At 45.3% G+C, this 23,835-nt stretch overlaps 1 protein-coding gene across 1 annotated transcript in view; it reads left to right on the top strand.

Annotated features, from left to right (window-relative positions):
- Positions 1–21,925: 21,925 nt before the first annotated feature.
- The window catches only part of CKMT1A (creatine kinase, mitochondrial 1A), a 31,819-nt gene continuing 29,909 nt past the window's right edge, over positions 21,926–23,835 (top strand). The window contains exon 1 of the mRNA XM_075207857.1: positions 21,926–23,454. The gene's annotated coding sequence lies outside the window, so the exon portion shown is untranslated. The remainder of the gene's footprint in view (positions 23,455–23,835) is intronic.

Here is a 23,835-nt window from a genome sequence, read left to right as displayed (position 1 = left end):
CATTGGTATTTAAAACAGCAATTTAATATAATTGCCATTTTAAATACCAAATGCAAAATGCAGGAAAGTGATGGTATTAGATAACCGCTGATTTATACATTTACCCCCAAATGTGTTAAAATACAGATAATTAAGGGTCATTTACGAAAGTGAAAATCTGCAGGACCACAGCACAAATTATCTTACTTTTGTGCAAATTATGCTTTTTGTGTCGATGTGATTTTTTTTATGCAAAGCACATGGAATTAGCTGGAAGATTTGAATGCATAAAGATGCTTTGATGCGTGGTTCTGAGAAAATCTAAATTTTAATTATTTATTTAAGATATGAGGCATAACTAAGCAACATTTTGGCAGACAGGGGGAAAAGTTAAAGCTAATGAAGTGACAGTAGGCAGGACGTAGATGTGATGCTTTTACTATATCCACCATACTCTTTCCACCTGCAATCACACAAAACTAAATGCATAGTGCATTTCCAAGGATGGTATCAAAAGCTAGAATGACAGTATGCACCTATTTCGTACGAGATGGATATATAGGTGTAGTATACTGGATTATATTTTTTCCTGTATCACATTTCCAAATGTTAATTTATTCATTACATTGGCATCTGTGCACCGATAAAAAATGTTCTTTCTTGTACAAAGTTTACCTGAAGGGTGCAAAACTTTTCCCCTAGCAAGTATTGAATTATATAAGATCTTTATCACTTCTAAGGACATACAAAATCCAGCACAATGCAGATCTATTTAGGCCTTTGACTTTTTGGTAGCAAATGAATTTCAATAACAATTAAATAGTTGTATTTCAATAAACTATTAGTTAAACAAGAAAGTATAATGTAGTAATGTATACATCCCATATAAATGATCAATAAAATAGGAATAGTAATGTTTCTTGAAACTTGTGTGTGCTATGACACTGACTCGTGTGTTTCTGATCTCTACTTTCCGTTTGATTACATACTCTTCTTTACTTAAAGGGAGTTTCCATTGGAAAGGTCTGTTTAACCCTTTCCCCAGACTATATCTTTGGCGGCGTTCGCTCCCCAGCCAGCTCAGCAGTATACGTGAAGCAGCTGAGTACACGTGACACACTGCTAGGAATTACAGCTTGAGTACATGGCTGGGTGATTTCCCCTTTCTAAAACTGTCTCTGATTTCTAGCAGAAAGTTAAATTCAGCAGCATCTCCTGTCTCCACCCAATACAGTTGGGTTTGGGGCACAGCTGAATCGTGCATATGGGACTTTCTCCAAAGACTAGTACCCCAAATGAACAATAATACTAATACGACTAATACTACTACTAATAATAGTAATAACATATGCATTTCTAATTAATACATTTGCACCAATACCAACATTTTTCAATCTAACAGTGTCCTGTACATACCTCACTATTCCTGCAGCGTGTTTCTAGTTTTGAGATTTATCATAATAAATAATAATAATAAATGTAATTCCAGAGACACTTTGCTTGCTGGCAGGTGTATTTAAGACAAGAAAAGTTTTGACAAATCAGTACTAGACACTCATAAAGCATACAAAATAATAAACAGAAAAATAAATAACGGAAGAAAAGGGCATACAATTTAGAGCACTTTAAAGATATTATAATACCCAGAAATTCTCATGACTAGATCAGAGGTGTGCATGTCTCATATAAGTAAGTTTGCACACGGTGAGGGATGCATTAGTCAATATAATCTGACATTGTTTCATTGGCAGAGTAACCTGCTTCCATTTCATGGCAGTGGGTTACATTAGTAGGTGAAGAAAGATATTTACGTAACTGAAGCTACCACGGTGGCTACATCAGACCAAATTTTTCTTAGATCAGGGCACAACCATACCCAGTAGGGAACGTTTACAGACTTAGATTATAACTGAAACTTACACCAATCAGCCACAACTTTAAAACCACTGACAAGTGAAGTGAATAACATTGATTATCTCATCACAGTGGCACCTGTTAGTAGCTGGGATATATTAGGCAGCAATTGAACAGTCAGTTCTTAAAGTTGATGTGTTGGAAGGAGGAAAAATGGGAAAGTGTAAGGATCTGAGCGATTTTGACAAGGACCAAATTGTGATGTCTAGACGACTGGGTCAGAGAATCCACAAAACGACAGGGCATGTGGGGTGTTCCAGATATGTAGTGGTTAGTATCTATCAAAGTGGTCCAAGGAAGGCAACCGGAGAACCGCCACAGAGTCATGGGTGACCAAGGCTCATTTATGTGCATGGAGAGCGAAGGTTGACCTGTCTGGTCCAATCCTACAGAAGAGCTACTGTAGCACAAATTGCTGAAAGATAATGCTGGCTATGATAGAAAGGTGTCAGAAAACACAGTGCAATGCAGCTTGACCGCTGACCGATCAGAGTGCCCATGCTGACCCCTGCCTACAATGGGTATGTGAGCACCAGAACTGGCCAATGGAGCAATGGAAGAAGGTGACCTGAATGATGAATAACGTTTTCTTTTACATCATGTGGACAGCTCTGTGCGTGTGCTTCATTTACCTGGGGAAGAGTTGGCACCAGGGTGCACTATGGGAAGACGTCAAGCCGGTGGAGGCAGTGTGATGCTTTGGGCAATATTCTGCTGGGAAACCTTGGGTCCTGGGATTCATGTGGATGCTACTTTGACACATACCACCTACCTAAACATTGTTGCAGACCAAGTACACCACTTCATGGCACTGGTATTCCCTGATGGCAGTGACCTCTTTCAGTAGGATAATGCACCCTGTCACTCTGTAAATTTGTTCAGGAATGGTTTAAGGAAATGATATAGAGTTCAAGGTGTTGTCTTGGCCTCCAAATTCCTTAGATCTCAATATTTTCTAGCATCTGTGGGATGTGCTGATAAAACAAGTCAGAGCAACGGAGGCCCTACCTCGAAACTTACGGATTTAAACGATCTGCTGCTAATGTCGGTGCCAGATAACACAGGACACCTTCAGAGGTCTTGTGTAATCTATGCCTCAATGGGTCAGAGCTGTTTTGGAGGCACTAAGGGGACCTACACAATATTAGACCGTTGGTTTTAATGTTGTGGCTGATCGGTGTATATAACTCCGGGCACTCCGGTTTTCTCCCACAATCCAAAAACATATTGACCCTAGTCTGTCTGTGTGTGTGTTAGGGAATTTAGACTGTAAGCTCCAATGGGTCAGGGACTGATGTAAATGAGTTCTCTGTACAGCGCTGCATAGTCAGTGGCGCTATATAAATAATTGATGATGATGATGACTTCACCTGCCACATTCTATGCAGGAAGACTGGGGTAAGGTATTTCTTATGGAGACATTTAAGCTAGACAAGTTCATCTCTTAAGAGTTTTTTTCTGTAGTTCATAGTAGTATTAAGGAAACATCAAGTTGTTGTGCCATACAGAACATAACTTTTTTTAATATATATATATATATATATATATATATATAAATTTATTATAAATAGCAGAAACAGTGAGATTATTTGCAATATACTCTCTTGGGAACCTGTTTGTGGGTTTGTGGTGATTGAATCTGAAATGAAAGTATCTAAGTATTTTATTGGAATTGCATTTATGTTGTGAAGACAGGGTTACAATATCCTTAATAAGGAAGTCTTGAATAAATGTGGGACATATTTTCACCCTATTCTGGCTGAAAAAAATTCAATCTGGAAAGAGTTTACTTCTGGGAATTCAAGATTACACTATTAGGGAAGGAAGAATGGGTATAGACATAACTGACCCCAAGTATGAAGGACAGTGTGAGTTGATATAGGTAAATTTAAATTAGGGACACCACTATACACTGCACAAATCAGGGTCTCATTGAATTTTGCAATTGCAGCATCCAGTTATATGCTTTTGGGTGTAACCACTAGTTAATCTAAGTCAATCTAGAAGCTAGTTAGTATAGCTTCACATGCACATGTGGGAGCGCTAACCTTTCACTGTCCATAGGTTCCTGCAATGCCAGTCTGCTCACCTAGCTTGGCACTGCAGTACAGGAATAGTAGGGGGAAGTCAAAAACAGACAAGGATTTATTAGGGCATGAAAAGTATACAGAAGTTTAGGTAATAGGACAACCTTCAGCCTGTTTAAATTCATTAATGTGGCTAACTGAGAGATTTAGGGACAAGTACCTTAAAATAACATATGTTGGTCTTTCAGGCATAATGTCCCTTTAGTCCGGGTTAATCACCCTTGTATTGGATTTACTAAATTGAGGGGCAAGACCTTACCCAATAATGTTACCTTCCAAATTAACAGAGAAATTAGTCATTACAATTCACATTTTCAGGGTTTATGATGGCTAATAGTGCCTTCGTAAATAATAGTTGAGGGGATATCGGGTCCTTATCCTTACAACACTGTTAGATTGGGAAGCTACCCACCCCTGGTAATGTGATGGAAGGACCGTATGGCAGCCTCCATTCCTAGAATTGTAATTGGGGGTGTAGCACATCTGTAGAGTAGGCAAATAACTTGGGAAACATCAGCCTATCATAGCCAGCCATATAATCATGTAACACACCTCTTAGAAATATAGGTTAATAAGAAAATCATAATAGACCTTGCTTATATCTAGCAGAGTGTCACGGGCACTAGGAGTCTTTACCCAGGGATCACCAGATGGTAGGCTTACCAGAGCAATGTAGATGGTAATAGGGTACTCTGGTAGCTGGGTGATCACGGAACATGAAATGATGACCGATGAGATGCTCAGGAAAGTCTATGACTAGCAACACTGGTAATAATGAGGTAATGATACACAGGGAACTGTATGGACAAGGACACGTGAAGGTAGTCAGTGGTCTGCGATAGCAAGTTGTACCACTGCTATAGTGAGGAGGAATGTCCAACAGAAACAAGGAGGTGATGAGAGTCAGCGGTCTGCGGGTAGCAAGTTGTACCGCTGTCTGAGTGAAGGAATGGAATCCAAGCGGAGGTATCCAGGTAGTCAGTGGTCTGCGGGAGCAAGTTGTACCACTGCTATGTGAGAGGATAATGGAACAGGTGATACCGGAAACAGGGATCAGTGGTCTGACATCAGCAAGTTGTACCACTGAATATATATGTGAGGAGGTGCACGGGGGAAGACTGCAACACAGGATATACACAGGCACCTTATACACGATCCACAGTAATATGCACAATATAGGTATATATATATGTAAATGACTGATCAGGTCTGCAATCTAGAAAGTCTCTTGAAGTAGTCCAGCACAATGATAACACAGTCAATGATGGCAATAGACTCAGCGGATAGCAGACTCCAGAGAGAACCAAACACAGTCCAGCAAGATATGCAATACACAGCACAGTCAATGAGAAGTATGCATACCGTGGTTCAGCAGTAGTAGTCAGATGGGATTGCAGCGGTACCTGAGCGGCTGGAGACCGACTGGATAGGAAGTCCCTGGATAGGAGAAGCAGCGGTCTAGCAGGTGCAGCGCACAGGTGAGTAGACCGACAGGGACACGAATCCACAGGAGTCAGCAACACGTGGGACTGGACTCATAGGAAACCCAGGAGAATGGAGATGATCCAGCAGAGGGTAGTAGAAGAGATACAAATCCAATGCTGACAGGAGGGTAGAGGCCAGTGGAACACGTGGAGGCGTGGAGAATGGATCAGCAGGAGATGGACGATAGCGCTGACCACAGCGGCAGGACTCAGCGGCACACGGAGGTAACCAGTAGCAACCACCGGAACCAACAGCGATGGGAAACAGGAGTGCAGCGCAGGGCAGGAGCTGTAGATCACGAAGTGTAGCAGATGGTAATGAAAAGCGGCAGTCTCGAGGAAGTCACAGCAAAGATGAGATGAGAGTGTAGTGCACGGAGGCAGCGGATAGTAATCAGCTGGCAGTCACGATGTTGAACACAGGCGAGTTGCAAGCAGGAGACTGTAGTGCACAGAGGCAGCGGATAGTAGTCAGCTGGCAGTCACGATGTTGAACACAGGCGAGTTGCAAGCAGGAGACTGTAGTGCACGGAGGCAGCGGATAGAAATCAGCAAGCAGACTTGATGAGAAGCAGGTGAGTGAGGTAAAAGCTGGAGTGCACGGAGGCAGCGGATAGCAATGAGCAAACAGTCACATTGATATAAAATAACGTTGAAGTGGTGTAGAAGACTGTAGTGCACGGAGGCAGCGGATAGGAATCAGCAAACAGTCATGATGATACAGTTGATGGTAGAAGTGGTATGGAACCACAGTAGTAGAAGTGGTTTGGAAACCACAGGAATCAGCAGCACTGAATACACAAGTAATACAGGAACACCTTCAGAGACTCATGAGGAATGAGACTCCAAGATCAGGCAACGTGGTGGTGACCACAGGTGCTTAATATAGGGAGGTTGCCTGATCTGCCAATTAAGTTAAAGGGGTATACACTGAAGTATAGAAAAGGGCTGCGCATGCGCAGACCCTCAGGATGGTGGACGGCCACGGTTCCTAAATGTCCGGGAAGAGGCACTCACGGTCCGGTGAGTGACAGTACCCCCCCTTTTAAAGGTGGGCACAGAACGCCTGGAACCGGCCTTGTCCGGATTTTTGGAGTAAAACTTCTTCAAAAGGGCAGGAGCATTAAGATCTTCAGCTTTGATCCAAGAGCGCTCCTCAGGACCAAAGCCCTTCCAATGAACGAGGAAGTGGAGGACTCCTCGCGAAATTTTTGCATCTAGTACCTCGGTAATCTCAAAATCCTCCTCCTGATGGACTTGAACTGGCTGCGGAGCTGAGGGAGGAGTTGAAAAACGGTTGATAATAAGAGGTTTGAGCAAAGATACATGGAAGGCATTAGAAATCCGAAGACTCTTAGGAAGAAGGAGTTTCACACATACTGGATTGATAACTTGAATGATCCTATATGGACCAATAAAACGAGGGGCGAATTTCATGGATGGAACCTTCAAACGAATATTTTTTGTGGATAACCAGACACGATCTCCAATTTTTAGTGGTGGAATAGCCCGCCTCTTCTTATCAGCGAAAGACTTATATTTATTAGATGTCTTCTTTAAACAGGTTTTGACCTGAGACCAGATATTTTTGAAGGTCTGACAAGCAGTCTCCACAGCAGGAACTTGGGTGGGAGGGAGGGCAGGAAATTCCGGAAAAGACGGATGGTGACCGTGAACCACCAGCACTTGACTTTTTGAAGATGGCTCCTGAGATCCATCTTCAACGTCCGATGACGTCACGAACGCCCGATGAGAAGGAAGGCGTTCAGACTGAACCTTATTGTCACGGGCACTAGGAGTCTTTACCCAGGGATCACCAGGTGATAGGCTTACCAGAGCAGTATAGGTGGTAATATGGTACTCTGGTAGCAGGGTGATCACGGAACAGGAAATAGCAGATGATGAGATGCTCAGGAAAGTCTATGACTAGCAGCACTGGCAATATGGAGGTAGTAATACACGAGGAACTGTATGGACAAAGGACACGTGAAGGTAGTCAGTGGTCTGCGGTAGCAAGTTGTACCACTGCTATAGTGAGGAGGAATGTCCAACAGAAACGAGGAGGTGATGAGAGTCAGCGGTCTGCGGATAGCAAGTTGTACCGCTGTCTGAGTGAAGGAATGGAATCCAAGAGGAGGTATCCGGGGAGTCAGTGGTCTGCGTTAGCAAGTTGTACCACTGCTATGTGAGAGGATACTGGAACAGGTGAAACTGTAAACAGGAGTCAGTGGTCTGCCACTAGCAAGTTGTACTACTGAATATATATGTGAGGAGGTGCACGGGGAGAGACTGCAACACAATATATACACGGGCACCTTGACTTTGATCCACAGTAATATGCACAATATAAATGTATAAATGACTGAACAACACTGCCAATATAGAAAGTCTCTTGAAGTAGTCCAGCATAAGATAACACAGTCAATGATGGCAATAGACTCAGCGGATAGCACACTCCAGAGGAGAACCAACACAGTCCAGCAAGGTATGCAATACACAGCACAGTCAATGAGAAGTATGCATACCGTGGTTCAGGAGGCAGTCAGACAGGAGTGCAGAGATACCTGAACGGCAGGAGGCCGGCAGGATGCGAAGTCCCTGGATGGGTGAAGCGGTGGTCTAGTAGGTGCAGCGCACGGGTAGGTAGACCAGCAGGGAACACAGGAAAGCGTGGAGAGCGGATCAGCAGTAGATGGATGAGTAGTGCTGAGGAGTAACAGCAGCGGGTCTCTGCGGGAACACGGAGGTAGCCAATAGCAACCAGCAGGTGCAGTAACGATGGGACACGGGAGAGCAGAGTTGAACAGGCACTGTTGATCACGGAGAATAGCGGGTAGCAATAGTGGAGGCAGACTCAAGGAAACACGGGAGCGTTGACAAGGACTGAAGACTGAAGCGCACAGAGGCAGCGGATAGGAATCAGCCAAACAGTCACGATGAAACACAGACGGGTTGCAGGTTGAAGACTGTAGTGCACGGAGGCAGCGGATAGGAATCAGCTAGCAGTCACGATGATGAAACACAGACGAGTTGCAGGTTGAAGACTGTAGTGCACGGAGGCAGCGGATAGAAATCAGCCAAACAGTCACGATGATGAAACACAGACGAGTTGCAGGTTGAAGCCTGTAGTGCACGGAGGCAGCGGATAGGAATCAGCTGGCAGTCACAATCATGAACAGGTGAGTGGATGTGAATGAAAGACTGTAGTGCACGGAGGCAGCGGATAGGCATCAGCTAACAGTCCCAATGATACAAGGTAGAGTTGAAGTGGTTAGAAGACTGTAGTGCACGGAGGCAGCGGATAGGAATCAGCTCACAGTCACGATGATACAGTAGATGGTAGAAGTGGTATGGGAACCACAGTAGTAGAAGTGGTTTGGAAACCACAGAGGTAGAAGTGGTTTGGAAACCACAGGAATCAGCAGGGCTGAATAAACAAGGAAACACAGGAACACCTTCAGAGACTCATGGGGAATGAGACTCCAAGATCAGGCAACGTGGTGTTGACCACAGGTGCTTAATATAGGGAGGTTGCCTGATCTGCCAATTAAGTTAAAGGAACATACACTGAAGGTTTGGAAAGGGCTGCGCATGCGCAGTCCCTCAGGATGGAGGACGGCCACGGTTCCTAAATGTCCGGGAAGAAGCACTCACAGTCCGGTGAGTGACAGTACCCCCCCTTTTAAAGGTGGGCACAGAACGCCTGGAACCGGGCTTGTCCGGATTTTTGGAATAAAACTTCTTCAGAAGGGCAGGAGCATTAAGATCTTCAGCTTTGATCCATGAACGCTCTTCAGGACCAAAGCCCTTCCAATGAACGAGGAAACGGAGGACTCCTCGCGAAATTTTTGCATCCAATACCTCAGTAATCTCGAAATCCTCCTCCTGATGAACTTGAACTGGCTGCGGTGCTGAGGAAGGAGTCGAGAAACGGTTGATGATGAGAGGTTTGAGCAAGGACACATGGAAGGCATTGGAAATCCGAAGATTCTTAGGAAGAAGAAGTTTAACACATACTGGATTGATAACTTGAATGATCCTATATGGACCAATAAAACGAGGGGCGAATTTCATAGATGGAACCTTCAAACGAATATTTTTGGTAGATAACCAGACACGATCTCCAATTTTTAGTGGTGGAATAGCCCGTCTCTTCTTATCTGCGAAAGACTTATATTTGTTAGATGTCTTCTTTAAACAGGTTTTGACCTGAGACCAGATATTTTTGAAGGTCTGACAAGCAGTCTCCACAGCAGGAACTTGGGTGGGTGGGAGGGCAGGAAATTCCGGAAAAGACGGATGGTGACCGTAAACCACAAAGAATGGAGTTTTGGATGATGACTCATGGTACATGTTGTTATGGGCGAATTCAGCCCAAGGGAGCAATTCTACCCAGTTGTCTTGGTTGGCTGAAGAGAACATCCTAATAAAAGTCTCAAGATCTTGATTGACTCGTTCCGTTTGTCCGTTAGATTGCGGATGGTAAGACGATGAGAGTGCTAATCGTATGCCCAAGGTTTTACAAAGGGCCCGCCAGAATCTGGAAACGAATTGTACTCCTCTATCTGACACAATCTCAGACGGACATCCATGGATGCGGAAGATTTCTTTAATGAAATGTTCAGCCAGAGTAGACGAGGAAGGTAAACCGGACAGAGGGACGAAATGAGCCATCTTCGAAAATCTGTCTACCACTACCCAAATAGTATTGTGATTCTTACTTGGTGGCAAATCAGTAACGAAATCCATACTAATATGGGTCCAAGGCTTGGACGGAATGGGTAGTGGTCGCAGCAACCCTGCTGGAGTTCTGCGGGAGGATTTGAACTGAGAACATAAATCACAGGAAGCAATAAACTCTTTGACGTCTCTCCTCATTGAAGGCCACCAGTAACTACGAGAGAGAATCTCAAAGGTCTTATGTTCACCGGCGTGTCCAGAAAAACGAGAGGCATGGAACCACGAAAGGATTTTCCTCCTCAGAGTAGGAGGCACGAGGGTCTTCCCAAATGGTAGCATTTTGGTGGATGAAGCAGCCAGAGAAATACATTTGGGGTCTAGAATAGCATGGTTGGGAACCTCTTCTACATCAGAGGACGTCACAAAAGCTCGAGATAGAGCGTCAGCTTTCTTGTTCTTAGCGGCTGGTTTGAAGGTTATAATTAATTCAAAACGGGAAAAGAAAAGAGACCATCTTGCTTGACGAGGGTTCAAGCATTGAGCAGATTGCAAATATGACAAGTTCTTATGATCCGTGAAGATCGTCACCGGATGGCGAGCTCCTTCCAACAAGTATCTCCATTCCTCTAATGCAGCTTTGATGGCCAGCAACTCCTTGTCCCCGATAGTATAATTTTTCTCTGCGGGCAGAAGACCCCGAGAGTAGAAGGCACAAGGATGTAATTTTTGTTGCTCCGAGCGTTGGGAGAGAATAGCTCCTAAGCCCACATTAGAGGCATCTACTTCTAGGAAGAAGGGGAGTGTCACATCAGGCTGTCGCAGAATGGGAGCAGATGAGAAGGCCTCTTTGAGGATTTGAAAGGCTTGGAGAGCCTCAGATGACCATTGCTTAGTATTAGCCCCTTTCCGAGTTAGGGCCACAATGGGAGATGCAATGGATGAAAAGTCTTGAATGAAGCGTCTATAGTAATTGGCAAAACCTAAAAAACGCTGGATGGCACGAAGAGTAGTTGGCTGAGGCCAATGTAGTACAGCATTTACTTTGTCTGGATCCATCTTCAGGCCAACTCCGGAAACTATATACCCCAAGAATGGAATCTGGGGTAACTCGAATGAACATTTTTCCAATTTACAGAACAACGAGTTTTTCCGTAGTCTGGAGAGGACCTCTGCCACATGTTGGTGATGAGAAGGCAGGTCCTGTGAGAAGATCAATATGTCGTCCAGGTAGACAACGACACATACATATAATAAGTCCCGAAAGATCTCATTGATGAAACCCTGGAAAACCGCGGGGGCATTACACAGCCCGAAGGGCATTACTAAATATTCGTAATGCCCATCTCTGGTGTTAAACGCGGTCTTCCATTCGTCACCGGAACGGATTCTAATTAAATTGTAGGCACCACGAAAATCCAACTTAGTAAATATCCGAGCTCCCTTGATGCGATCAAATAGCTCAGTGATCAGCGGAATGGGATACCGATTCTTGATAGTAATGGCGTTGAGTCCACGAAAATCTATACAAGGGCGTAATGATCCATCCTTCTTTTTGACGAAGAAGAACCCAGCTCCAGCGGGAGAGGTGGAAGGTCGAATGAACCCACGCTGGAGATTCTCCTGTATGTACTCAGATGTAGCTTGAGTTTCAGGTAACGAGAGAGGATAGACCCGACCCCTGGGAGGAGTCTTGCCAGGTAGAAGGTCGATCGGACAATCCCAAGAACGATGAGGAGGAAGACGTTCAGACTGAGCTTTATCAAACACATCGGCAAATGAAGCATACTGAGGAGGGAGTCCCGGGGAGGAAGATGAGATGGAAGATTGCTGTACTTTAAGAGGAATAACTTGAGAGAGACAACGATGGTGACATTCAGGCCCCCAAGACGTAACTTGAGGGGTGCGCCAGTCAATCTGGGGAGAGTGACATTGAAGCCATGGAAGGCCTAAGACAATCGGACTTGTCGTAACAGGAAGAATTAAAAACGAAATTTCTTCATGGTGTAGTACACCAATCTGAAGGGTTACTGGAGACGTACTCTGGGTGATGAGACCATTGATGAGACGTGATCCATCTATAGCCGTCACAGTAATGGGTGTTTTTAAAGTGATCACTGGTAGGGACCATTGATTCACTAGTGATTTAGAAATGAAATTTCCTGCTGCTCCGGAATCAATCAATGCCTGTGACTCAAAGGATTTGGTAGCAAAGGAAATCGTAACATCGAAAGCGCAGACTTTAGATTTCATAGACAATGGAGAGGACTCCAGGGACCCTAACTTCACCTCTCCAGAACTAGTTAGGGCCTGGCATTTCCCGATTTCTTAGGGCAAGAACTGAGCATATGTGTGGAATCAGCACAATAGATACAGAGTCTATTCTTTACTCTTCGTTTCCTCTCTTCTAAAGATAATTTGGAACGTCCTATCTCCATGGGAATCACAGAAGGTGAAACTGGACGAAATTGAGGGTTTAAACGAAGAGGTGCTTTAGCAGAAGTTGTTTTCTCAGATTCTCTTTCACGAAATCTCATGTCTACACGATGGCAAAGAGAGATCAAATCTTCTAGTGACGAAGGAAGCTCTTGGGTAGTCAGTGCATCTTTAATTTTATCGGAGAGCCCCTGCCAGAAGGCGGCAACTAATGCTTCAGTGTTCCACTGAAGTTCAGAGGCTAAGATCCTAAATTGAATGACATACTGTCCTACTGTATGGGAGCCTTGTCGCAAACGAAGAATGCTGGAAGCAGCGGAGGTCACACGACCTGGTTCATCGAACACACTTCGGAACGTGGAAATGAATTTGGCACTATCTTGTAGAATTGGATCGTTTCTTTCCCACAGAGGGGAGGCCCAAGCCAGGGCTTGTCCAGAAAACAATGAGATAAGATAGGCCACTCTGGAACGATGGGTAGAAAAATTTTGAGGTTGGAGTTCAAAATGGACTGAACATTGGTTAAGGAAACCTCTACAAGTTTTGGGGTCCCCGTCATATTTTGACGGAGTAGGCAGGTGAAGCGTAGGAGCTGTAGACACCTGGGATGGCACTGGGGAAACGGAGGAAAGCACAGGAGCTTCAATACTAGCTGTAACAGTCTGTCCAGATGTTCCTTGGGAGGTTAACGATTGGTAACATTGAAGTAACAGCTGTTGGCGAGCATCCTGTTGCTCCACACGGCTGACCAGATGCTGCAGCATCTCTTTAGCAGTAGGTTCCGTATCTGGGTCTGTCATGGCCTGATCTTACTGTCACGGGCACTAGGAGTCTTTACCCAGGGATCACCAGGTGATAGGCTTACCAGAGCAGTATAGGTGGTAATATGGTACTCTGGTAGCAGGGTGATCACGGAACAGGAAATAGCAGATGATGAGATGCTCAGGAAAGTCTATGACTAGCAGCACTGGCAATATGGAGGTAGTAATACACGAGGAACTGTATGGACAAAGGACACGTGAAGGTAGTCAGTGGTCTGCGGTAGCAAGTTGTACCACTGCTATAGTGAGGAGGAATGTCCAACAGAAACGAGGAGGTGATGAGAGTCAGCGGTCTGCGGATAGCAAGTTGTACCGCTGTCTGAGTGAAGGAATGGAATCCAAGAGGAGGTATCCGGGGAGTCAGTGGTCTGCGTTAGCAAGTTGTACCACTGCTATGTGAGAGGATACTGGAACAGGTGAAACTGTAAACAGGAGTCAGTGGTCTGCCACTAGCAAGTTGTACTACTGAATATATATGTGAGGAGGTGCACGGGGAGAGACTGCAACACAATATATACACGGGCACCTTGACTTTGATCCACAGTAATATGCACAATATAAATGTATAAATGACTGAACAACACTGCCAATATAGAAAGTCTCTTGAAGTAGTCCAGCATAAGATAACACAGTCAATGATGGCAATAGACTCAGCGGATAGCACACTCCAGAGGAGAACCAACACAGTCCAGCAAGGTATGCAATACACAGCACAGTCAATGAGAAGTATGCATACCGTGGTTCAGGAGGCAGTCAGACAGGAGTGCAGAGATACCTGAACGGCAGGAGGCCGGCAGGATGCGAAGTCCCTGGATGGGTGAAGCGGTGGTCTAGTAGGTGCAGCGCACGGGTAGGTAGACCAGCAGGGAACACAGGAAAGCGTGGAGAGCGGATCAGCAGTAGATGGATGAGTAGTGCTGAGGAGTAACAGCAGCGGGTCTCTGCGGGAACACGGAGGTAGCCAATAGCAACCAGCAGGTGCAGTAACGATGGGACACGGGAGAGCAGAGTTGAACAGGCACTGTTGATCACGGAGAATAGCGGGTAGCAATAGTGGAGGCAGACTCAAGGAAACACGGGAGCGTTGACAAGGACTGAAGACTGAAGCGCACAGAGGCAGCGGATAGGAATCAGCCAAACAGTCACGATGAAACACAGACGGGTTGCAGGTTGAAGACTGTAGTGCACGGAGGCAGCGGATAGGAATCAGCTAGCAGTCACGATGATGAAACACAGACGAGTTGCAGGTTGAAGACTGTAGTGCACGGAGGCAGCGGATAGAAATCAGCCAAACAGTCACGATGATGAAACACAGACGAGTTGCAGGTTGAAGCCTGTAGTGCACGGAGGCAGCGGATAGGAATCAGCTGGCAGTCACAATCATGAACAGGTGAGTGGATGTGAATGAAAGACTGTAGTGCACGGAGGCAGCGGATAGGCATCAGCTAACAGTCCCAATGATACAAGGTAGAGTTGAAGTGGTTAGAAGACTGTAGTGCACGGAGGCAGCGGATAGGAATCAGCTCACAGTCACGATGATACAGTAGATGGTAGAAGTGGTATGGGAACCACAGTAGTAGAAGTGGTTTGGAAACCACAGAGGTAGAAGTGGTTTGGAAACCACAGGAATCAGCAGGGCTGAATAAACAAGGAAACACAGGAACACCTTCAGAGACTCATGGGGAATGAGACTCCAAGATCAGGCAACGTGGTGTTGACCACAGGTGCTTAATATAGGGAGGTTGCCTGATCTGCCAATTAAGTTAAAGGAACATACACTGAAGGTTTGGAAAGGGCTGCGCATGCGCAGTCCCTCAGGATGGAGGACGGCCACGGTTCCTAAATGTCCGGGAAGAAGCACTCACAGTCCGGTGAGTGACACTTATCACACAGATCCGTAGATGAAGGATCCTGTGGAGGAGGACCTGGTGGAATAGACGAATGCTGTCTTTTGAATGAAACCACTTGAGAGAGGCAACGATGATGACATTCAGCTCCCCAAGATATAACTTGAGAAGTGCGCCAGTCAATCTGGGGAGAATGACACTGAAGCCATGGAAGGCCTAAGACAATCGGACTTGTCGTAACAGGAAGGATCAAAAACGATATTTCTTCATGATGCAGGGCACCAATCTGAAGGGTTACTGGAGACGTACTCTGGGTGATGAGACCGTTGATGAGACGTGATCCATCTATAGCCGTCACAGTAATGGGTGTTTTTAAGGTAATCACTGGTAGAGACCATTGATTTACTAATGATTTGGAAATAAAATTTCCTGCTGCTCCGGAATCAATCAATGCCTGTGACTCAAAGGTTTTGGTAGCAAAGGAAATAGTCACATCAAAAGCGCAGACTTTAGATTTCATAGACGATGGAGAGGACTGCAGGAACCCTAACCTTATCTCCCCAGTATTGGTTAGAGCCCGGCATCTCCTGGGACAAGAATTGAGCATATGCGTAGAATCGGCACAATAGATACAAAGTCTATTCTTTATTCTTCGGTCCCTCTCCTCTAACGTTAATTTGGAGCGACCTATCTCCATGGGTATCACCGGAGATGAAGCTGGGTGAAATTGAGGATTTGAGAGAGGAGGTGTTTTAACCGAAGTTGTTTTCTCAGGTTCTCTTTCACGAAACCTCAGGTCTACCCGATGGCAAAGAGAGATCAAATCTTCTAAAGAGGAGGGTAGTTCTTGTGAAGTCAGTGCGTTTTTAATTTTATCGGAAAGCCCCTGCCAGAAGGCGGCAACTAGTGCTTCAGTGTTCCACTGAAGTTCAGAGGCTAAGATCCTAAATTGAATGACGTACTGAGCCACAGTGCGAGATCCTTGGCGAAGACGGAGAATGCTGGATGCAGCGGAAATAACACGACCTGGTTCATCGAATACACTTCGGAACGTGGAAATAAATTCGGCACTATCCTGTAACAATGGATCGTTTCTTTCCCACAGAGGGGAAGCCCATGCGAGAGCTTGTCCAGAAAACAATGAAATAAGATAGGCCACTCTGGAACGATGGGTAGAAAAATTTTGAGGTTGGAGCTCAAAATGAACTGAGCATTGAGTAAGAAAACCCCTACAGGTTTTGGGGTCTCCATCATATTTTGACGGAGTAGGCAGGTGTAGCGTGGAAGCAGTAGACACCTGGGATGGCACAGGGGAAGAAGATGACGACACAGAAGGATCAACAGTGGCTGCTACCTTTGGCACAGAAGTTACTTGGGCGACTAAAGTCTGATAACATTGCAGCAACTGTTGTTGACGAACATCTTGTTGTTCCATACGGGTAACCAGATACCGCAGCATCTCTATAGCGGTAGGTTCCACATCTGGGTCTGTCATGGCCTGATCTTACTGTCACGGGCACTAGGAGTCTTTACCCAGGGATCACCAGATGGTAGGCTTACCAGAGCAATGTAGATGGTAATAGGGTACTCTGGTAGCTGGGTGATCACGGAACATGAAATGATGACCGATGAGATGCTCAGGAAAGTCTATGACTAGCAACACTGGTAATAATGAGGTAATGATACACAGGGAACTGTATGGACAAGGACACGTGAAGGTAGTCAGTGGTCTGCGATAGCAAGTTGTACCACTGCTATAGTGAGGAGGAATGTCCAACAGAAACAAGGAGGTGATGAGAGTCAGCGGTCTGCGGGTAGCAAGTTGTACCGCTGTCTGAGTGAAGGAATGGAATCCAAGCGGAGGTATCCAGGTAGTCAGTGGTCTGCGGGAGCAAGTTGTACCACTGCTATGTGAGAGGATAATGGAACAGGTGATACCGGAAACAGGGATCAGTGGTCTGACATCAGCAAGTTGTACCACTGAATATATATGTGAGGAGGTGCACGGGGGAAGACTGCAACACAGGATATACACAGGCACCTTATACACGATCCACAGTAATATGCACAATATAGGTATATATATATGTAAATGACTGATCAGGTCTGCAATCTAGAAAGTCTCTTGAAGTAGTCCAGCACAATGATAACACAGTCAATGATGGCAATAGACTCAGCGGATAGCAGACTCCAGAGAGAACCAAACACAGTCCAGCAAGATATGCAATACACAGCACAGTCAATGAGAAGTATGCATACCGTGGTTCAGCAGTAGTAGTCAGATGGGATTGCAGCGGTACCTGAGCGGCTGGAGACCGACTGGATAGGAAGTCCCTGGATAGGAGAAGCAGCGGTCTAGCAGGTGCAGCGCACAGGTGAGTAGACCGACAGGGACACGAATCCACAGGAGTCAGCAACACGTGGGACTGGACTCATAGGAAACCCAGGAGAATGGAGATGATCCAGCAGAGGGTAGTAGAAGAGATACAAATCCAATGCTGACAGGAGGGTAGAGGCCAGTGGAACACGTGGAGGCGTGGAGAATGGATCAGCAGGAGATGGACGATAGCGCTGACCACAGCGGCAGGACTCAGCGGCACACGGAGGTAACCAGTAGCAACCACCGGAACCAACAGCGATGGGAAACAGGAGTGCAGCGCAGGGCAGGAGCTGTAGATTACGAAGTGTAGCAGATGGTAATGAAAAGCGGCAGTCTCGAGGAAGTCACAGCAAAGATTAGATGAGAGTGTAGTGCACGGAGGCAGCGGATAGTAATCAGCTGGCAGTCACGATGTTGAACACAGGCGAGTTGCAAGCAGGAGACTGTAGTGCACAGAGGCAGCGGATAGTAGTCAGCTGGCAGTCACGATGTTGAACACAGGCGAGTTGCAAGCAGGAGACTGTAGTGCACGGAGGCAGCGGATAGAAATCAGCAAGCAGACTTGATGAGAAGCAGGTGAGTGAGGTAAAAGCTGGAGTGCACGGAGGCAGCGGATAGCAATGAGCAAACAGTCACATTGATATAAAATAACGTTGAAGTGGTGTAGAAGACTGTAGTGCACGGAGGCAGCGGATAGGAATCAGCAAACAGTCATGATGATACAGTTGATGGTAGAAGTGGTATGGAACCACAGTAGTAGAAGTGGTTTGGAAACCACAGGAATCAGCAGCACTGAATACACAAGTAATACAGGAACACCTTCAGAGACTCATGAGGAATGAGACTCCAAGATCAGGCAACGTGGTGGTGACCACAGGTGCTTAATATAGGGAGGTTGCCTGATCTGCCAATTAAGTTAAAGGGGTATACACTGAAGTATAGAAAAGGGCTGCGCATGCGCAGACCCTCAGGATGGTGGACGGCCACGGTTCCTAAATGTCCGGGAAGAGGCACTCACGGTCCGGTGAGTGACACAGAGTATTGGAGGCTCGCCATTAGGAGAGTCAATATCGGGTATACTGGTAGGCGGGGACTCATTCTTAGCCAGAAATGCTTTGGTTCCTATTTCTATCACTTTTTTTCAAAGATTATTTTTTTAGTATATAATGTTTTTTCTATGTGTTTTTGTTATTAAAAAAGAAAAATACCCTCAAAGTTTCAGCATATTTAGTTCAGCAGCTCAGAAGGGTCACTTACATATAATATCTCACCAGAGCTAACAATATCCGCTATCTTGTCAATGTTGGTCTCTTGGGCTATGCAATGGATAGATAAAGTACTGATAAATGCTCCGCTGCCTTGAGGGCATACCCATGTATGGGTTAAGCTGGGTACACACTACACTGTTTTCGTCCAATAACCGGCTCAAACAGCCGACATACGACCGCTCGTTCAAAAGTCGAGTCAGTGTGTGCAGTGACACGATGATCGAAAGTCTGCCCAAATGGACGATTATCGCTTCATTTGGTTGGTCATACCGTTTAATATTTGCATTCCAATCTCGTTTCCGCTGTGTAGTGTGTATAAACTTCCGACCGATCCTCAGCAGTGAGTACGAAATTACAGTCATTGCTCACGACAACATGGCTGTAAAAAGTCGCTAAAGGGACGTCCGCTCTTCCCTTTATCGTCCTAAACAAGGCTAGTGTGTATGCAGTCCATGGGCCGAGCGATCGGACCATCGATTGGGTGTAAAATCGCTCGGCATAAAAAGTTGGTCGAAATTTCTGTAGTGTGTACCCAGCTTTAGATCAAGCACTATTTATAAATGGATCTTCTAACATAGGGGTCTCAATCTACAAATTTAAAATGAAGCAGTGGAAAGTGTTAACTGGAGAGGAGAGTGGTCTGATTAGGCCCGAAGTAGATAATTTATCTCCCATATATTGGGAAGTCAATGAAGAGTGACAAATACTAAGTGGATTCTGGAGGAAGATATGCAAAGTGCTTATTGCTCCTGTTGTCGTTAAAATGGGATTTGCTAGTAGTTTTACAATAAGTAGCCATAGAAAATTGTATATTTAATAATATGGTGCAAACAGCACAAATGTGCTTTGGTTCATAGCAGCCAACCAGACCAGTACTGTACAAATTAGATTAATGGAACCTATTAAAGATATTGTCATTTTTCCCCCAGAAATTATTTTCATTGGATTTGTTAATGAAAAGGGAGGGAAATGGACATATGAAGTAAAAAGGAGAAGGCATTGGAACAAATGTAATTTAATGTACATACACTTACCTACTAGTAGGCATCAGCCTATATGAACACAAATCAAAACCTATAGGTATTTAACAAACATAGAAACATACATATAAGTATTTCCTGATTTGCCTAATAAAAATATTGCATAGGTCAAAGAGCAAATTTCGGCAGAACAGGCAGAAACTGTTAGGGAGCGGGTGAATATGAGTGGGAGGGAGAGGTCTAGCAGTGGCAATCATACACTGGTCATAGAGAAACAAATATGATCAGCGAGGTGGAGCCTCATAGTAATTAATCCAACAGCCCATGTGCTAGTAAAAATGCCTAATGTAACATGTAAGATGCTGGAGATGTGTTCTAGTCAATGCATTTGCCAAATGCGGTTAACGGTAATTTTTTGGGGGGCAGTTAGTTGTATCAAGAATTTTCCTGATCAGCTTAAATTTGTGTTTAGGAATATAAAGAATGTGCTGCGGAAGTAGAGAGTATGAGGGGCATAATGAGCCCCTGTCATTATATTGATTAAAGTACTTAGCATCTCCGCCAAGTGTGGGACAGAGTGCCTTCCTGTCCACACCCTCTCCAACAGCAGTTGGTTAAATTTGGGAAAACCTGCATTGGGCTTAGGTACCATCTATGAAAGTGTTTATATGAGTTCTCCTTTATCCGCAGACAAACAGGACTCTTTGGCACTTTATTTCTTATCCATTCCCACACAGTTGGGTGATCCTGTAATTTCTTTCTTGGTTGCTACAATGAAAACATATCTCTATTCTTCTATTGTTTGAGAGTGTATGAGCCTAAAGGACTGTGATAAGTGACAATTGCTTATCTGCCACCAAGTTGTGTTTGTGGGGTAGCATTACAGTGTTGTCAATTCGAGGATATTAATGCCAAACTCAACTTCAGATGGAGCGATAGTTATTCCATTAGAGAACAGATGAGTTTGATGTGGATATATTATCTGCCTTTTCTGCACACTTTACAATATATATTTTCCTCGGAGCAGTCAATTGTTCGACACAATTTATTGGCTAAATTGAATTTATTTTTAGCGTTTCCAAGGACTGCAAAACCACATGGTACAATTTTATACTTTTTTAATCTTTTTTATCTATTTGTGTCCTGAGTGGACAGATTTATAAATGTAACACCCCCCTAGTGGTGTTTTAGTTAAACCTTTACCTCAGTGAATACAGGAGGGGTCACCTAGAGGGTAAGATAGAAGTTTCTGGAAAGTTACATAAACTGGTTACCATGGTGATAACCCAGCCCAGCCTGTGAGACTAAGTGAGAGGAAGGAGGGGCTGTCATTAAGGAGAGATAGGAACTGAGAAGGGAGACACAAGAAGAGAGTTGTAGCTGGGGACCTGGGGTGGAAGCTCCCAGGCTCCCCCAGCATTCCCTGGAAGTCTGAGCATGGTGACTGAGCCAGGGCAAGGAATGTGTGCCCTGGATGAGGGGGAGAACTCCATGCCACTATAGAGAACCCAAGAGAGAGGGGGACACTTCGCATGGAAGAGGCCCTGGAGTGAGGGCTGCTACAAGAGGCCTGGTAGCTGTAGTGTCAGATCCTGAGGCTGAGAGTACACAGAGTGACGTGTCAGAGCACAGGAGACATCATCCCCGCAGAGGAGGGGTGAGCTGCAGTTGAGAGGTACACAGAGTGTGTCAGAGCTGCATGGAGGAGAGGCTGCCTGCCTATTAGCATCCATGCATGTGCCCCTGCAGAAAGGGTGATCTGCAGTGAGTATGGAGTGTAAGAGAGACCAATGATTTATGTTACATAACATCTGGATAACATTAAGAACTGTGCAGGAGGAGTAATGAGATATATTTGCAACCATATTCGTATTGCTCATTAAGAACTGTGCTGGAGAGAGTAAGGAGCTGTACATATATTTCTTTATTGCTGCAACCATTATGATTATCGTGCTGGAGGAAGAGTGTAAATAAAGAGTTGAGTTTGTTATAGAGATGGTCTGGCGCCCAAATTATTGTGACTTCTATTACACTGCACCAAAGTGACATTACCTGTGTCCCACTAACTACAAAGAAACACCTGCATGTGCAGGGACCCCCTGATCATTTACACCCATGCCCATCAGCTAGCCAGGGCTTGAGAAGGAGGTGCACTGTGTACCCTTTGCACCCCACACTACACACAGTGACAGGGGGTTACATAATGGCGCCCAACGTGGGGCTCGAGCACAACAGATGGAGAAAGTGCTTGCAGGACACAGGAACTGAGTGCAGTGTGCCCAGCCGGAGAAACACCCTTGGGACACCATGTCTGACCGTCTCTAGGTGCCCAACAGAGACCAAGGGTAATGAGGAGGTAAAGCAAGTTGTTTGCTGAGTAGTTCTGTCCAGGACAGTATATGGAGCAGCAGTGTGCTTGTTGCTGAGACTTGTAGTGCCACTTATCCCAGCTGAGTGGGAAGCAAAAGAAGAAAAGGTTCAACATGTGAGGTGCAATTACAATGCAGTCTGTATATTGCCTTTCCTGAGGATTTGGGGAAGCAAAGAGAGGCAGATTGTGCAATGTGACGTCTGTATATTGCCCTTCCGGAGGATTAGGGGGAGCAAAGAAAGGCAGATCGTCCACGTTGGAGAGAAAGGGGGGAAGGCAACCCCGCTGGTCAAATGCCACCCCTGCATATATTGCTGAGATGTATTTGTTGGGAGGGGCCCACGAGAGCCACCTGTCTCTTTTTGACCCAGGAGGGGGGAGACATGGGCAGGCATGGGCAGGTGCTACATTGCTTTGGCATAAAGCCACATTTGAATGTACATTGTAAGAAGAAAGGACACCTGTGACTCACATGTTTACATCCATTGGGGGTGTTGTGGGGTATGCAATGTGAAATGTGTTTATATTCATACTGCCATTGTATTGCTATGCTGTATTCACTTTACACTGTGATATTTCATGCAATAGTGATGTAGAAAAGTTTACATGTGTGTGATCATATGTGAGTTAGGTGTGAGTGAGATTAGCTAGGCAGCCCCACTAGGTGTAGTTTAGGGTGCCCAGCTAATCGGGGGAGAATGTAACACCCCCCTAGTGGTGTTTTAGTTAAACCTTTACCTCAGTGAATACAGGAGGGGTCACCTAGAGGGTAAGATAGAAGTTTCTGGAAAGTTACATAAACTGGTTACCATGGTGATAACCCAGCCCAGCCTGTGAGACTAAGTGAGAGGAAGGAGGGGCTGTCATTAAGGAGAGATAGGAACTGAGAAGGGAGACACAAGAAGAGAGTTGTAGCTGGGGACCTGGGGTGGAAGCTCCCAGGCTCCCCCAGCATTCCCTGGAAGTCTGAGCATGGTGACTGAGCCAGGGCAAGGAATGTGTGCCCTGGATGAGGGGGAGAACTCCATGCCACTATAGAGAACCCAAGAGAGAGGGGGACACTTCGCATGGAAGAGGCCCTGGAGTGAGGGCTGCTACAAGAGGCCTGGTAGCTGTAGTGTCAGATCCTGAGGCTGAGAGTACACAGAGTGACGTGTCAGAGCACAGGAGACATCATCCCCGCAGAGGAGGGGTGAGCTGCAGTTGAGAGGTACACAGAGTGTGTCAGAGCTGCATGGAGGAGAGGCTGCCTGCCTATTAGCATCCATGCATGTGCCCCTGCAGAAAGGGTGATCTGCAGTGAGTATGGAGTGTAAGAGAGACCAATGATTTATGTTACATAACATCTGGATAACATTAAGAACTGTGCAGGAGGAGTAATGAGATATATTTGCAACCATATTCGTATTGCTCATTAAGAACTGTGCTGGAGAGAGTAAGGAGCTGTACATATATTTCTTTATTGCTGCAACCATTATGATTATCGTGCTGGAGGAAGAGTGTAAATAAAGAGTTGAGTTTGTTATAGAGATGGTCTGGCGCCCAAATTATTGTGACTTCTATTACACTGCACCAAAGTGACATTACCTGT

This window comes from Mixophyes fleayi, chromosome 4 (assembly GCF_038048845.1).
Source record: "Mixophyes fleayi isolate aMixFle1 chromosome 4, aMixFle1.hap1, whole genome shotgun sequence".
Taxonomy (NCBI): Eukaryota; Metazoa; Chordata; class Amphibia; order Anura; family Limnodynastidae; genus Mixophyes; species Mixophyes fleayi.
The sequence above is the reverse complement of the archived record's forward strand: the minus strand, read 5'-3'. Positions and strand labels throughout refer to the sequence as shown.